The sequence below is a fragment of the Diceros bicornis genome, chromosome 16 (assembly GCF_020826845.1).
Source record: "Diceros bicornis minor isolate mBicDic1 chromosome 16, mDicBic1.mat.cur, whole genome shotgun sequence".
In the NCBI taxonomy this organism is placed as follows: domain Eukaryota; kingdom Metazoa; phylum Chordata; class Mammalia; order Perissodactyla; family Rhinocerotidae; genus Diceros; species Diceros bicornis.
The window spans coordinates 18,020,381-18,035,149 of NC_080755.1; the positions used below are offsets into that span (position 1 = coordinate 18,020,381).

At 34.9% G+C, this 14,769-nt stretch overlaps 1 protein-coding gene across 3 annotated transcripts in view; it reads right to left on the minus strand.

Moving 5' to 3' along the window:
- Nucleotides 1-14,769, minus strand: part of DLGAP1 (DLG associated protein 1) — an 843,951-nt gene that overhangs the window by 721,581 nt on the left and 107,601 nt on the right. For all 3 annotated transcript variants that reach the window (XM_058556885.1, XM_058556883.1, XM_058556882.1), the window contains exon 2: nucleotides 14,351-14,511. The gene's annotated coding sequence lies outside the window, so the exon portion shown is untranslated. The remainder of the gene's footprint in view (nucleotides 1-14,350; nucleotides 14,512-14,769) is intronic.

The window sequence follows — 14,769 nt, forward strand, 5'->3', positions numbered from 1 at the left end:
ATAGAATATTTTTTGCACCCCAGAAGGTTCCCTTGTGCCCATTGGACGTCAATATTCTCACTAGTTCCTGAAAACCATTTTTCTGCGTTCTTTCACTATAGTTTTGCCTTTTCCAGAATTTCCTATCAATGGAATCATACAGTATGCAATGTTTTGTGTTTGGCTTCTTTCACTTTGCAAAATGATTTTGAGATGTATCCATGTTCTATGAATCAATACTCTGTTCCTTTATAAAAGCTGGTAGCATTCCATTGTATCCATATTCCACCACTTGTTTATCCATGCACCAAGTGATGGACACTTCGGGGTATTTCCAGTTTTTGACTGTTATAAATAAAGCTGCCAAGAATACCTGAATACAAGTCTTCGTGTAAACTTGTGTTTCCATTTCTCTTGGAGAGATACCTAGTGCTGGGGTTTCTGGGCCACATGGAAAGTGTTTGCTTTACTTGGTAAGAAACTGTGAAACTGTTTTCCAAAGAAGCTCTACCATTGTGCATTCCTACCAGTAATGTATGATATTTCCAGCACTCTCCATCCTCAGCAGCATTTGTTATTGTCAGTCTTTTTCATTTTGGCCATCTCATGGGAGTGATGATTTAATTTGTGATTTTCAGTCGTATTTCTCTAATTACTAAAGATGTTGAGCATCTCTTCATGAGTTTGTCATTCCTATGTCTTCTATGGTGAGGTGTCTATTCAAATAATCTGCACATTAAAAAAACATAAGCTTGTTTGTCATTATTAAGTCATAAGAGTTCTTATATATACTGGATGCAAAATTTTTACCATCTACATTTTACAAATATATTTTCCATTCTTGGGCTTGTCTTCTAATTTTCTAGGTAGTGCATTGTGAAAAGCAATATATTTTAATTTTTAAAAGTCCAATTTATCAACTTTTTTCCTTTTACGATGTGCTTTTTGCCTCACCAAAAGTCACAAAGATAATCTCCTTTGTTTTTCCCTACAAGTTATAAACTATAGGTCTATACATAGCTTATAGGTCTATAATTCAGATTAAATTAGTTTTTGTATAGGAAGTAACAGTTGAGGTTTATCTTTTTCCATATGGATTTCCAATTGCTCTATCATCACTTGTTGAAAAAACTAGCATTTCTGTGTTGAATTACTTTGGCTCCTTTGTCAAAAGTCAATTCACCATATTTTTTCCATTGATCTATATAAATAGTCTTACTTGAATACCACACTGTCTTGATTAATGTAGTATATAATGTACTAATATAGTATATGATAAGACTTGAAATCAAGTACTGTAAGTTCTTTAATTTTGTTTTCTATTTAGAAATTATTTTGACTATTCTCCATTTTTTTTTTTTTTTTGGCAATCTCAGGTACATTTTAGAATCAACTGGTCAATCTACTAAGGCGTTTCTTGGGACTGTCACTGGAATTACATTGAAACTTGCTACAGTCTCTTTAGGTAGTAGCTTAGACCGTCAATTTGATACTCCTAATATAAGCATTTAATGCAAGATAATTCCCTCTAATTATTGCTTAGCTGCACTTACCCACTTTGATCTGTAGTGATTTCATTTTCAGCCAGTTGAAAATATTTTCTAATCTCCCTTGTGATTTCTTCTTCGAAATATGGATTATTTATAAGTGTGTTGTTTGATCTCCAAATATTTCCCAAATTTCAAGATACTCTTCTGTTACTGAGTTCTAATTTAATTCTTTTGTGTTCAGAGACCATTCTTTGCACTATTTCAATCTTCTTTAATTTGTTGAGACTTGTTTTATGACCCAGCATATGGTCTCTTCTGATGAATATTCTATGTATATATTCTCTGTTGTTGTTGAAATATTCAAGTAGGTCATATAAGACGATAGTTTTGTTCAAGTCCTCTACACCTTACCGATTTCCTCTACTTGTTTTATCAGTTACTGAGAGTGGAGTGTTGAAATATCCAATTATAGTTGTGGACTTATCTATTTCTCTGTTCAGTTCTATCAAATTTTGCTTCTTGTGATGCAAGGCTCTGTTATTAGATGAAGACACATTAAGGACTATTATGTCCTCTTGATGAATTGACCTCTTTATCTTTATGAACCATCTCTTTTTCCTTATGAAATGTTTTCCCTGGTAACTAACTCTTTGTTTTACATTAATAAAGACATTCTAGCTTTCTTTTGATTAGTGCTTTCATGGTATACCAATTTCCCTTTTTACTTTTTATGTCACAATTAAATGTTTCACAGGACTGTGTTTTCTCCACCCCTCCAACAATGCACTACCCCTCATCCCATCCATAGATTTTCTGCATGTCAGTGACTGAAACACCATACACTCAATTGCTCAGGACAGAAATCTGGGAAAATATCTCAATTCCTCCTTTCTCTCATCTGTCAAGCACATCCTAAATATTCTTCAGAAAATATCACAAATTCATCCCCTTTTCTCCATATCCATAGAATGAAGCTAAAAGAGGTCAAAATCTTCACTACTTTAGAGCTCCTGTCCTATCTCCTAGCTCCCACTCCTGCCCACCACCACTCCACTTCCCGCACAGTAGCAAGGGTGATCTTAGCATATATTATATTATTACTCGGTTTAAAACCTGCAGTCTCTCCTGTTATACTTAGAATAAACTCCAAGCTCTTATCATGACATAGAAGGCCCTGTATGATTGGTGCCCTGACTCGCTCTCTAAACCTACCTCTCCTCGTGGATCGCCCAGCTTTGGTTCCACCTGGTCTCTCTGTTTGTTGATTCTATAAACTTTTTTTCAGTTTAAGATCTCAGCTGTTGCCTCTAACTGGAATAAATTCATCTCATCACTTTCCATTGTTAGCATTTAAACTGAGACCTCATGCATACAAAAGAGATATCTCTTCATTAATTCATCCTTTCAACAAATATTTGTTCAGTGCATACTAGATGCCAGACGCTGAGCTCCAAGCTGAGAATAAAATGGTTAAGTCTAAAGATGTCTGGTCTTTGCTCTCAAGGAACTTACAATTCAATGAAGAAGACAGACATCACTCAATGAGAGTGCAAATATTCTCTGAAAAAAGTCCCATAAAAGAAGTGAGGACAGCTCTTTAAAAACCCATAGTAAAACTGAAATAGACTGAAGTCATAAATAGGCATCCTTGAAGAAGGGTTCTTTGACCATGATCTGAAGGGGGAGTAAGAGTTAAATGGCATATTGTGAATTCAGTAGAGATAAAAAGCATATTAATTGAAATTTTAGCTCATATGTACTGTTAACAAGATACATTATGACAATTTTGATTAGATACATCATGATTAGTAATTAGTTACAACAACTCTCAATTTGGTACAATCTTGTCATATACCTAAAAGCAAAATTATAGGTTTATTATTTCAGCTGGAAAAGAATGATATTTTGTGCACCATGAGATAGATGAGCTAAGAAAAGAGTAATAGCAAGTTTTTTAATAAACTTGATTCCTAATTTGTCAACTTAGTAAAATGAAAATTTATTTATATGACTGTAGAGATTAATTTAGTAAAAACAAGAAGTACTTGCATTTCCAAAAGCACATTTCTTAGGCCTCATCCAAATATCCCAACCCAATTCAACTCTTCTTTTGATCTGGACTTAAAACTGGAGCCATAATGGACCAATATAAAGGACAGGAAAATTAGGATATTTTGGAACTGTTTCTGGGGCTCTCATCATAAATGGGCTGGGTTGGAGGTAAAACTAGTAGAGGTATGACGTCATTTGATATATTGCATCAAATTGAAATTAAGATTTTTACAATCAAGTCCCATGTTCCTTCTTACCTCTCAGCTGTGCTGAAATTAATGTTCTCCTGATCTATAATCTGCTCACCTATATTTACCCAAATCCTACTTATTTTTTAAAGTTGAGCTGAAAACCAAGCTCTTCTTCCTCAGCTCTGCCATCTTTATAAAAGTTTCTCTGTCAGCAAATTCTGGTAATCTAAGCTTGAAGATATTTAGCCATATGTTACCCTGCCTTCCTATGTAACTATTTTAAAGGTGCATTATTTCATATCCTGTATCAATTATTACTTGCTGTTTAATAAACCACCCCAAAATTCAATAGCTGAATACAACCACCATTTATTTAGCTCACAATTCTTCTCGTCTGGGTCAGGTTCAGCTGATCTCACCTACGTTAGCTTACGCATTTGAGATCAGTTTGAGGGTCAGCTGGGGGCTGCTGGTCCTAGGCAGCCTCACTCAGTTCTGGCAGTTGGTTGGTAATTGGGCCACCTGCTTCTAATCTCTAGCAGGCTGGCCTATGCTGCTTCCCGTGGATACTAGGTACTAAAAGGATCCAGAGGGCAGGCTCCACTGTGCAAGCACTTTTCAAGACTCTGCTCACATCACTTTTGCTAATGTCTCACTGGCCAAAGCAACCCACTTTTGAATGGGAAGATCTATAACATCACTATCAATACAGGGAAGGAAATAATTTATGGTTGTTTTTATAATTGACGACATTCTCAGATTAAAAAACAACAACAATAAGCATTTCCTTTGAATCCCTAAATCAGTACCGCCCATATACGAAAGGCACTCAAAATACATTTCCAATCTAATACATAAATGAAGGAGTAGATGGATGAAAGACCCCTACTTTAGTCCATTTCATATCTTCATCTCTGTGACAATGTAATTATCAATTGACATTATTTGTGTTAGCACATTAATGCCATTTGCATACAAGAAACGGGATAACTCAAGTTATTGATTGGGCAACATGAAACGTGAATTACCGTTACTTTCTAGACCTGATTTATTTGCTGCAGAAGCATCTCCTTGTTACTGTATGTAGCAAATGAGTTCTCTGGCTTTAATGACGGCTGGAAGCTTCTTGACCTCAGTTTGCAAAAGGGTTTATATAAAGGTCCTACTCTGACTTTAGAGATGTGTCTTCACAGACTCAGGTCATACAGGTGAACTTCAAATTACATTCTACAATGGGATCAACTTGATAGGAATATAAGACGCAAGACAGAGCAGAGGTTTCCTATCTCCTTAGCATAGGGTGGCAAGAGGTTTAACACTACAGCAACTACAACCACTAATACCATTTCTCACTTTCACATCTGCCTCCGAGTATGGATTTTATCTTAAGAATGCTCTTAAATAAAAGCAATATATTCCTTTGAGTTTTGATTTTATCTAAATTATAGGAAATATGCAGTAGCAATCATCATTGTGGTACTCCAAATCCTTGAGAAAAATCAAAGGAACAAGGAAGAAAGCCATGAGGAATTTTAAAAGCTCAGTAGTGTTTACATTTGACTTTGAACAATAAATTAAAAATTGAACATGAATTTGTATATTATTTAATGCAATAGATGTATTGACTCTAATACAGTTAAAAACAAATTGGCTCAAGAATCTCTCTCTTGAACAGATTGGTGGTTCCAAGAGGAGGGGGCTGAGACATGGGCAAAATGGGTGAAGGAGGTCAAAAGGCACAAACTTCCAGTTATAAAATAAATAAGTCATGGGGCCTGTAGTTAACGATACTGTATTGTATATTTGAAAGCTGCTAAGAGAGTATATCTGAAAAGTTTTCATCACAAGAAAAAAAAGTTTGTAACTAGGTATGGTGATGGACGTTAACTAGACTTATTGCAATGATTATTTCACAATATATACAAATACCAAATCATTATGTTGTACACTTGAAACTAATATAATGTTATATGTCAATTATACCTCAATAAAAATATCTCTCCATGCATTATAGACCAAATGGCTACAGGAAAATACAATAAAGCAGTGAGCAGTTAATTCCTCAAAATCAAAAAATAGCTGACTGAGTGATGAAAGTTATCCTAATAGGGGCAAATTTCTTATGGGTGAGAAAGTCCAGAGTAGAAGCAGGAATTCTTATATGGTTGGCTTTAAAGCCATCCCAAAGAATGAGCAGGAATATTGGACCAAATGGCAAAAGTGTATCAAATAATAAAGCTGTTTTTTACCCCACCTACCTCCCACACCACCATCCACTGCACCAGAGAAAGAACAAGGATCACCACTAGGTCCCCAGCAATGAAGTCAGTGTTTTGCATGATAAAAGTAGTAAAAATTGCTACATACTCAATCCAATAGTTCAAAAAACCAAGCAGCCTCATCATATCACTTAAGCTTGTTTTAGTTGGACTTGAATTCTTGGGTTTATATGTTCGTTGAAAATTCAGACTATGGGGACTGTAAGGGGAAGTCCTATAGTTTCCACAGCTCTGGTAAGAGAAGGAAACATAAGAAGCCACTGTCTGGAGGAAATAAGGTCCCTTTTCTGAGCAATGTGGCTAACTCCAGGGCTAGACATCAACGCTTACACACTAAACCTGAGAATTTAAGAAAAGAAAAGTAAAATTACCCATATCCTGTTTTAAGCTTTCGTGAACCATTTATTCTAAATTTTTGGTGCAAAATTTATTTTAAAGGAGACAATCAGCAACGTCACAAAATTGAAATGCTATGGGGGTTGGAAAAGTGTGAATTCCATTGGACTTTTAAATTAAAAATTCTATCAGCAATTTATCACATTCAGGTATGTAAAGTGTGCATATTAAATATAGGCATGAATCTATTTGTGACATTTTTATCATTTAGAAGTATAAGATTATTGCTTGGTTTCCATTACTATTTAGGTCACAAGTTGAGACATCAAAATATAAGTTTTCAATGTATCACATAAGGAGCACCAAAATAAACCATAAATGCCAATCTGCCTATAATCACTATTAACACATTGTGATATGCCTATTACAATACAGAAGCCAAAGGTGACTTCCTATCCCCAAACCCCATTCTTGGGTACTTTTGCTGCCCATTGGCACAAAAGGAGCTTATACATATATGTACCAGGTAACCCCATTCTTCTAACTACTGCTTATTGGGCTCTGAATGAAGAACTGATCGAGGGAGACCAATCAGACCCTCTCCAGAAATGGAATCTGGTCCACAGAGACGGACTCAGCTCTAGACAGCTGATCTGGAAAGTCTGTGGAAACCATGCTTTGGGGGCCACTGCACTGGCCACATCCAAGTGTGGAAGGGGCAGGTCTGAAGGTAGAAAGATAGTGATGAAGTAGAGTCACAGAAAGAACAAAAGAGGAAAGGCCACAAGGCCCACAGATACTGTCAACTAAAGAGAGTAATAGCTACCTGGAGGCCAGGCTGGACTCCTACAGCATACTTACGAAAAATACTTCTCGTGTGCCACCCCTCTAAATCCCTTTTATCTAAACTAGCTAGAAAGAGATTCTGTTCCTTATAACAAAATGATCCCAAAACATCTAATCTCTTTGCTCATGTAAGGGGTTGGGTCGATGACTAATTCAAAGCTTAACATCCACTCTACTTCATTTTAGATTGATTTTTATACTAACACTTGTGTGTTGTGTGTTGGGAGCTGATTGTCAATGCTAATTAATAAAGAGAGTTATCAGCCAGTCCAAACCAAAAAATAAATAAATACATAAGTAAAATGATAATTTTCCCATAAACATCACTAGACCATTACTGACATTATTGAAATATTTGAGTTGATCTGCTACTCTTCCTTATATTGGAGCCATCTTAGTTTTTTTTTAACTTATCCTTTGAAAGCTAAAATGAAAATCTATTTAAATGTTGTATTTCACAATGTTCATTTCACAATGTCCTTTGCCACTGGTCCTATTTTTCCTATTGTCTCAAGACTTCCCTTTGCTCCTGTGTGTGTTTTTAAATTATTAGTGGTATTTGGAACACCACTGTATTTAAAAACAGAGTTGAAAACTATGAAATGAAACACACTTTTTATCTCTCTGCTGAATTTCTTAAGATAATGGATGTTGAGTAGAGATACAATCTTATCACTATTTATAGCATCCTTTAAAAAATTCCAATCAGTCTGAATTCATAGACCTTTGAATATTTTGTGAAACTTCACATTTATTTTCCATGGTTAAGGCAATCCTTTTTAAATTATGATCATAAATAATTTATTGAAAAAAGTTATGTTTTTACTCTATACAGGATTTAAAAGTTTGACCATGTGCACTTTTATTAGCTAGAATATAAGGTCCATAAAGGTAGGAATTTTTTTGTCACTTTTGCTTATTAATATACCTCCAGGATCCAGAAAAGTGCTGAGCACATAGCACATGTCTAATAAATACTTCTTGAGTAAATAAATGAGTCACAGAATGTGTCAGTAGACGGGAAATAAAAAATAAGACACTTATGATCAATGATAACACGGGCATGTTATACGATCCTGTGCATGTACCTCATTATTTTTCTCCTTCAATCATTCATTTCCTAGACATTTATTGAGTGCCTACTATTTATCAGGAGCTATGGCTGGGAGCAAGGACACCAAGATGTATAGATCATAGAAGGTTCTCACTAGGAGCTCACAACGAAAGGGTAAACTGATGAGTGTACATCCTTTGCAGAAGGTAAGTATGACAGAAGTTGAACGAATAAGATGTTAAATAAACTTAGAGCAGAGAGCTCCTTATTTCTTAACATATAGATTATGCAAATAGACTATTTCCCCTATGTAGTCATCTATGAATCATTTTATAGGTCAACAAGAAACTGATCAAGACATTAAAAGGGTCATTTATTAGATGTGAATAGTCTAAAATTGGTAGTATAACTTCAAAAATATCTCTCTTGTTCACGTATTACAAATTTCCTTCAAAACAACTTATTATAAGCACTTTACAATTTATATAGCACTGAGACTAGGTGTCGAACCAATGGGGACAAAACAGTCTTTTAACACACTGTAGATTAATGATTTCTTTTATAATATATATGAAGACAGTATAGTTACGTGCTAAAGAGCCCTGACTTTGGACTCAGACAAAACTAGGTTCTAACTCCACCCCTATAAATTACTGTCATTTACCTTATGATGTCAGGACCGAGTTTTCATCTATACCTGAAAACTATCTGCTGGTGTCAAGAAATACAGTCCACACAGGCAAACTGATGCCTCTTATAAATTCTCTATGTTTCCTGATCACACACAATAATGAGCTCACTCCAGTTTCCAATTTATATCATAGAATATACAAAATTTTAATTGACTTCATCAGAACTGCTAAAATTATAATCTTTACTATCCCTCACTGAAAATTTCTCTGACACCAATGACAGGGAACTCTGAATCTTCAAGACTCAATAATCCAGCATGAGTTTAATATTTAACAAAAATAAAATATTGCTTGTCAATATTCACCATTTCTCTGAACGTACAAGTTCTATCAATGAAAGAAACACAAATCATTGCACGCTAAATGAAAGGAGACACACTCTGACATAGTAAAATAACAGTAAGTGCGACGTCAAGCCCACTGAAAATGCTTAACTTTGGAATTCTTTAAATTAAAATATTTAAAAGACTTACGTTTAGACTCTTAAAACTCCGATAATAAAAGTTTCCATGTTACATCACTGGTAATAGCAACATTCACACGTACCATTTTTACAGAGCCTTAAAGTGCTAAAACACTTCCACAAACATTATCTTATTTAATTCCCACAACAACTCAGTATTTTTTTTTAAGGAAAAATAAACTAAATCTCCAAAGGCCAAGAAGGGAGGGACCTTAAATCACAGTCAGCAAGCTGATCTTCTGACTTCATGCCCAGCACTCTCTCTCTCACAAAGACTTAATTTAAGGGCAAATATAAAAAGCTGGAAGCTATTTGTGCACTCACTTTATTCTTCTTTGCCTGACAACCCTACTTCTTAATTATACTGTCACATTTTCAATACACCTAAGCAGATCTCTTTTAGTAAATTTGCCAAGAAATAGTCTACACATTTTGCTATTCCTAGATAAAATTGACATTTACAAAGAATATAAAAGGAAAATTCACTAGACCACAATCTTCTTAAAATTATATTATAGAAGTGAACCTAAATAAGAGATTACATATGAAATGACTCTTTCAGAAAAATCTCTAGAATGTTTAGAACAATTGGAGTTTTGATACTATTTAAGAGCTAAGGTGCACTTAAATGTTTCATAAATATAATCTAGTTCATTTCAGGTCTGTATGAAATTCTATGCTCTTTCCTGTCAATTCATACCAAGAATTATGAATTACTGCTATTATCCACATACTTTTAGCATAAGAATATGAAAATACAATAAGGAAAATGTGCTTAAGGGGGAAAAGTATCATTTTTCTTATAAAGTAGAAATAAGATTAAACAAGAAAATAGACTAAGTACTAATGATACATTATACCCTTTGGAAAATAAAAATTATCACAAATATTAAGAACTTTTTGTTTCTACAGATTTCTCAGCACAACTTAAACAAATCAATGAAAGACAATTGGGTTATCAATGAACACCACAGTAAACAATACCAAAAATGACTAGGTATTGACTCAATGAAAGGTCATAGCAATTAAAGTTGACCTTAAATTTTCATTAACCACCAGCATCAGCACCAAATGTTTAGTTTCCTTCCGCACATAGGAAAAATAACAGAATTTTTCTTCTCAGGAACTGTCCTGGGAGACACCAGAAGTATGCAGTCAGACACCTGAAGTTTCTTCTTACATCTTCCCCATCCTATAAACCTACCCGTACTTCTACTCCTGCCCTTCGCAAGAAACAATCATAACAGTCTTCAGAAACTACATGAAAAATCAGACAGATCATCTAGAAACTTTTAAAAAGTGGTATCATTGCACTTGAAATTGCTTATTTCTGTTAGACATCAAAAACAAGGACTTAGTTGGGAGGAAGTTTTCTCTCAAAGAGTCTTTGATAGAATAATAAAGTGGAAAACATGATAAAATGAAAGGCAACTTTGAAATTAAACTGATCTGGATTAGACATCCCCCCACCCCATCTCTTTGCATTTCTTGGGGGTGTGACTTTGAGCAAATTGCTTAATTCCTTGATCTTCATTTCATCCATAAGTAAAGCAGGAATAGCTGGACTCAGCTCACAAGATCATCTCCAGAATTTATTACCAGATAAGCTAAATTCTTGGCATACAGTGAGCCTTCCCCAGTCCACAGAATTTTAAGTCACAAGATTAAATATCTGGTAATGCATAATACTCCAAAACTGATAGTCTTCTCTGATCACCTATTTTGGCAGCTGAGTGTTTCTAGTAACACTGAGATCACCCCTGAACTTGATATTGTTTGGATTCTAATGGTAGGCAATGAAATTTTTTGAATTTCTTACTTATATTTTTGAACTATAAGAGATTATGTTCAAGGATATAAATAGAAAAATATATTAAATGTTTGGGTAAACACTCTCAAAGATCTTACATTTTAAAAATTGAAAGGAAATATTTTACACCACTAAGACTAAATGGTTTTAAAATTTTGCTTTCTTTTCAATAAAAACAGTTTCTAGCTTTTATATACAATTGCACAATAAGTCCTTTTATTTATCCAGATACTATAAGTAGCAAATAAAAAGAAGTTATAAAATTTGTTCAAGTGGTCTAATGTTACCTTGTTGCCCACTCTGAAGGATCTCATGGTGTACTTACCGGTAAATGCTTCAATGAAATAATTTAATTACATTGTTCTTGTCAAAAATCTAGTTTAGATCCAGATTACATAAAAAGATAAATTAGCTCTATTGAAAGTTTACTTTATTTGTTAATTCTACATATGCCATAAATCTTCAACTGCATATTGAACATTTGACATATTCTTATTCCTGCTTGCTCATATAATTATTTAAAAACATTTTGGAAATAAACCAAAAAATGAAGAAAATGGAATAGAGAGAAAAATCTAAAACAAGTTTGATTTTATTATTTATAATAACTCACAGAGACCCTTATCATCAACTCTGGTACATAGCTTTGCATGGTCAATATGAGATCTTAATATGAGAAACGGAGCCAAATTTTTTGGTTTCCTAAAATTCACTGGTTATTTCCAACTCAGTACTGAACTATGGTGAATATAATCTGAGTCAGAGTTGGGCATTAAGGTTGGATTATGGAATCGAGTGCTAAACTTCCAGAACACGGAGATAAGACAGAGTACAAAGATAGAAGTCAGATGGAGTAGGTAGGAGAGATTGGTAGTATCCTGATTACCCAGTATTTATTTTATGATTTTATAGATTCAGTAGGTTGGGTCAGCAGTTTAAAGTTAAGGGTGAAAAGGCCAAACTTGGATATTAAGAATCATCAAAATGTGAAGCAATTTAAAATGGAAGTTATATAATTTCCTCTGGAAAAGATAAAATACAAGGAGTTTTAAAAGCAGTTGTCCTTGAAGATAAGTTAGTAACATCATGAAATGACATTTGTGTTTAAACTATATATACCGTATTTTGAGGGCACAAAATGATGATGGTACATCATGTTTTCTAAAGTTAAAAAGTGGCCTGAGATTTTGCATATATTAATAGTTTATAGAAAACTCTGTAGAACAACCTGCTTCAAGTGCCACAAACTAAAGACGGACAAAATCAGCAACCACATCAGAGGTAGATAAGATTATGTTTAAGAATGATAATTACAATCATAACAGTAGTAATATTAGCAGTACCTCACATGTATTGTGTACTTCTGCATCATACACTATATCTTACATTATTTAATTTCCCCCCAAATTCTCATAGATAGATATCCTATTGTTCCCATTTCAAAGATGAGAATATTTTTAAAAGGTAGGTAATTTACTCAATACTAAGATGCTAGAAAGTGGCAGATTTGAGGTCATAAAATTTAAAATATAATGATCTTCAGAAATATAATCCATGCTAGATTTGAAAACCAAAAATCTACTCTTGAAAAATATAGTAAAGTCTCCCCAACTATGATTGGCTAGGTGAGATTAAGGAAAATTAAACATAGTAGGAGAGTTTACAGATGAGCAGTTTCAGTCCTCATAGAGAAAACAGTATTAAGATCACAGACTGGTGAACCTATAAAAGCACTTATAAATGTTTGCACAATCATTTAACACACTAATACCTATTTTTGAACACTTATTATTTTTTTTTAAAGATTTTATTTATTTATTTTTTACCCCCAAAGCCCCAGTAGATAGTTGTATGTCATAGCTGCACATCCTTCTAGTTGATGTATGTGGGACTTGGCCTCAGCATGGCCGGAGAAGCAGTGCGTCGGTGCACGCCCGGGATCCGAACCCGAGCCGCCAGCAGCGGAGCGCCCACACTTAACCGCTAAGCCATGGGGCCGGCCCTGAACACTTATTATTAATTGCTAATTTATAAATTAGCTCATTTAGTTTTCACAACTACCCCAGAAGTCATGGCCAAAAGGTCAGGATTCAAACCAGAGAAACTGATCTGTCCCCAAAGCCCAGGTTCTCAGCCTCCAGGCTATGACCAGGGGCATTTACATACCTTCAACCTTCCCAATTTCCATTTACCAGGATTTGTTCACTAAGAAACTTTTGGGATATCCCTTCCGTACATCATGTATGAAATATGTGAAAAGTTGTTACGCATTATAGATGAATATGCGTTCCAAGGTTGACTCATCTTGAACTTCAGTAGTTGAGATGCACAATAACTCGTATCCTTGAAAAGGACAACCTTTGGATGGCCTTTATTTCTCAACATCTATCCACCCAAGATAATTTCATGTCATGGCCAAAGCAGCTATTTGCATCCCTTAGCGTCTGTTCTTACGGCAGCCACTGGAGTGTACTTCAAGCAACGCAGAGTCCACTTGTTCATCTTCTTCATCTCCCCCACGTAGTCCCTGCAGTGACTACTCCTATTCTGCCATCGGATTCAGCTTTAATGTCCTTTCCCAGGCCCAATTCTCTCTTTTGCAACTGGCAATTTAGTATACATATGGAACAGAAAATTTTGACGTCGAAGAAAAGATATGCAGAAGTAAAACGTATATGCACTAGAAGTACAGGTAAGGGAGCTCACAGTTAGGGAAGGACTTGCATAAAGATGATCATAATAGGTACATTTTCATCATAACCAATTTTAAGAAGATAGCCTCTCTATTTTACACTTATTGATTTTATAGCAGTAGAAATAACACAGATTGTCGTAATTACAAGTTTCATAAAACTGTATTCAGTTACCTTTTAAAAGAAGAATGCCTGTCATGAAATTCTCCTTGCACTAAATGTTAACTCCCCACACTGTACACACGTAATAAAAATATCTCCAAGTACATCAGCATATGCTTATCTAATAATAAACAGATCCATCAATGTACCAACGCCTTTTTGAGGTAGCCTATTTTTTTCCCTCCACCATATAACGATTTAGTTATTACAACTTTCCAATTTATAACAAGGCAGCAATATTTCAGTACAGGTCACGACATCAATCATGATCCAAAACAGTTAAGCGTATTTTTAAACTCTTACCCAATCTTAGCAAGACAAGCGTAATCTGCTCTGCAACAACTCCATTAATCTGGGATGATATCTGAGTCAATTGATGTTAGCTGATCCTTTCAAGAAAGTGTCCCAGGAAAAGGTGTGAGGTGTAATCACAGAAGGTGCTCCAGAGCACCATTCACCGAGCGCTGAAACACAGACAGGGCCAAAAAAGGAATGCAAATCTGTTAACAGAGCTTTATAGTTACTTTTCCAATATTATTTGTACACGTTAAACCACATGAATAGCAGCCTTACTCTTATCTTTTAACTGACAGTTCAGAGGCAGGCTACTCTAGGCATCCAGAGTGTGGGCTTGGGCTCTGACGACCAGACTTCACGTCACAGCTCAGCCACTGACTCTGCCCCTTTGGACAAGCTATGTGGGCCCTATGCAGAGGGCTGTG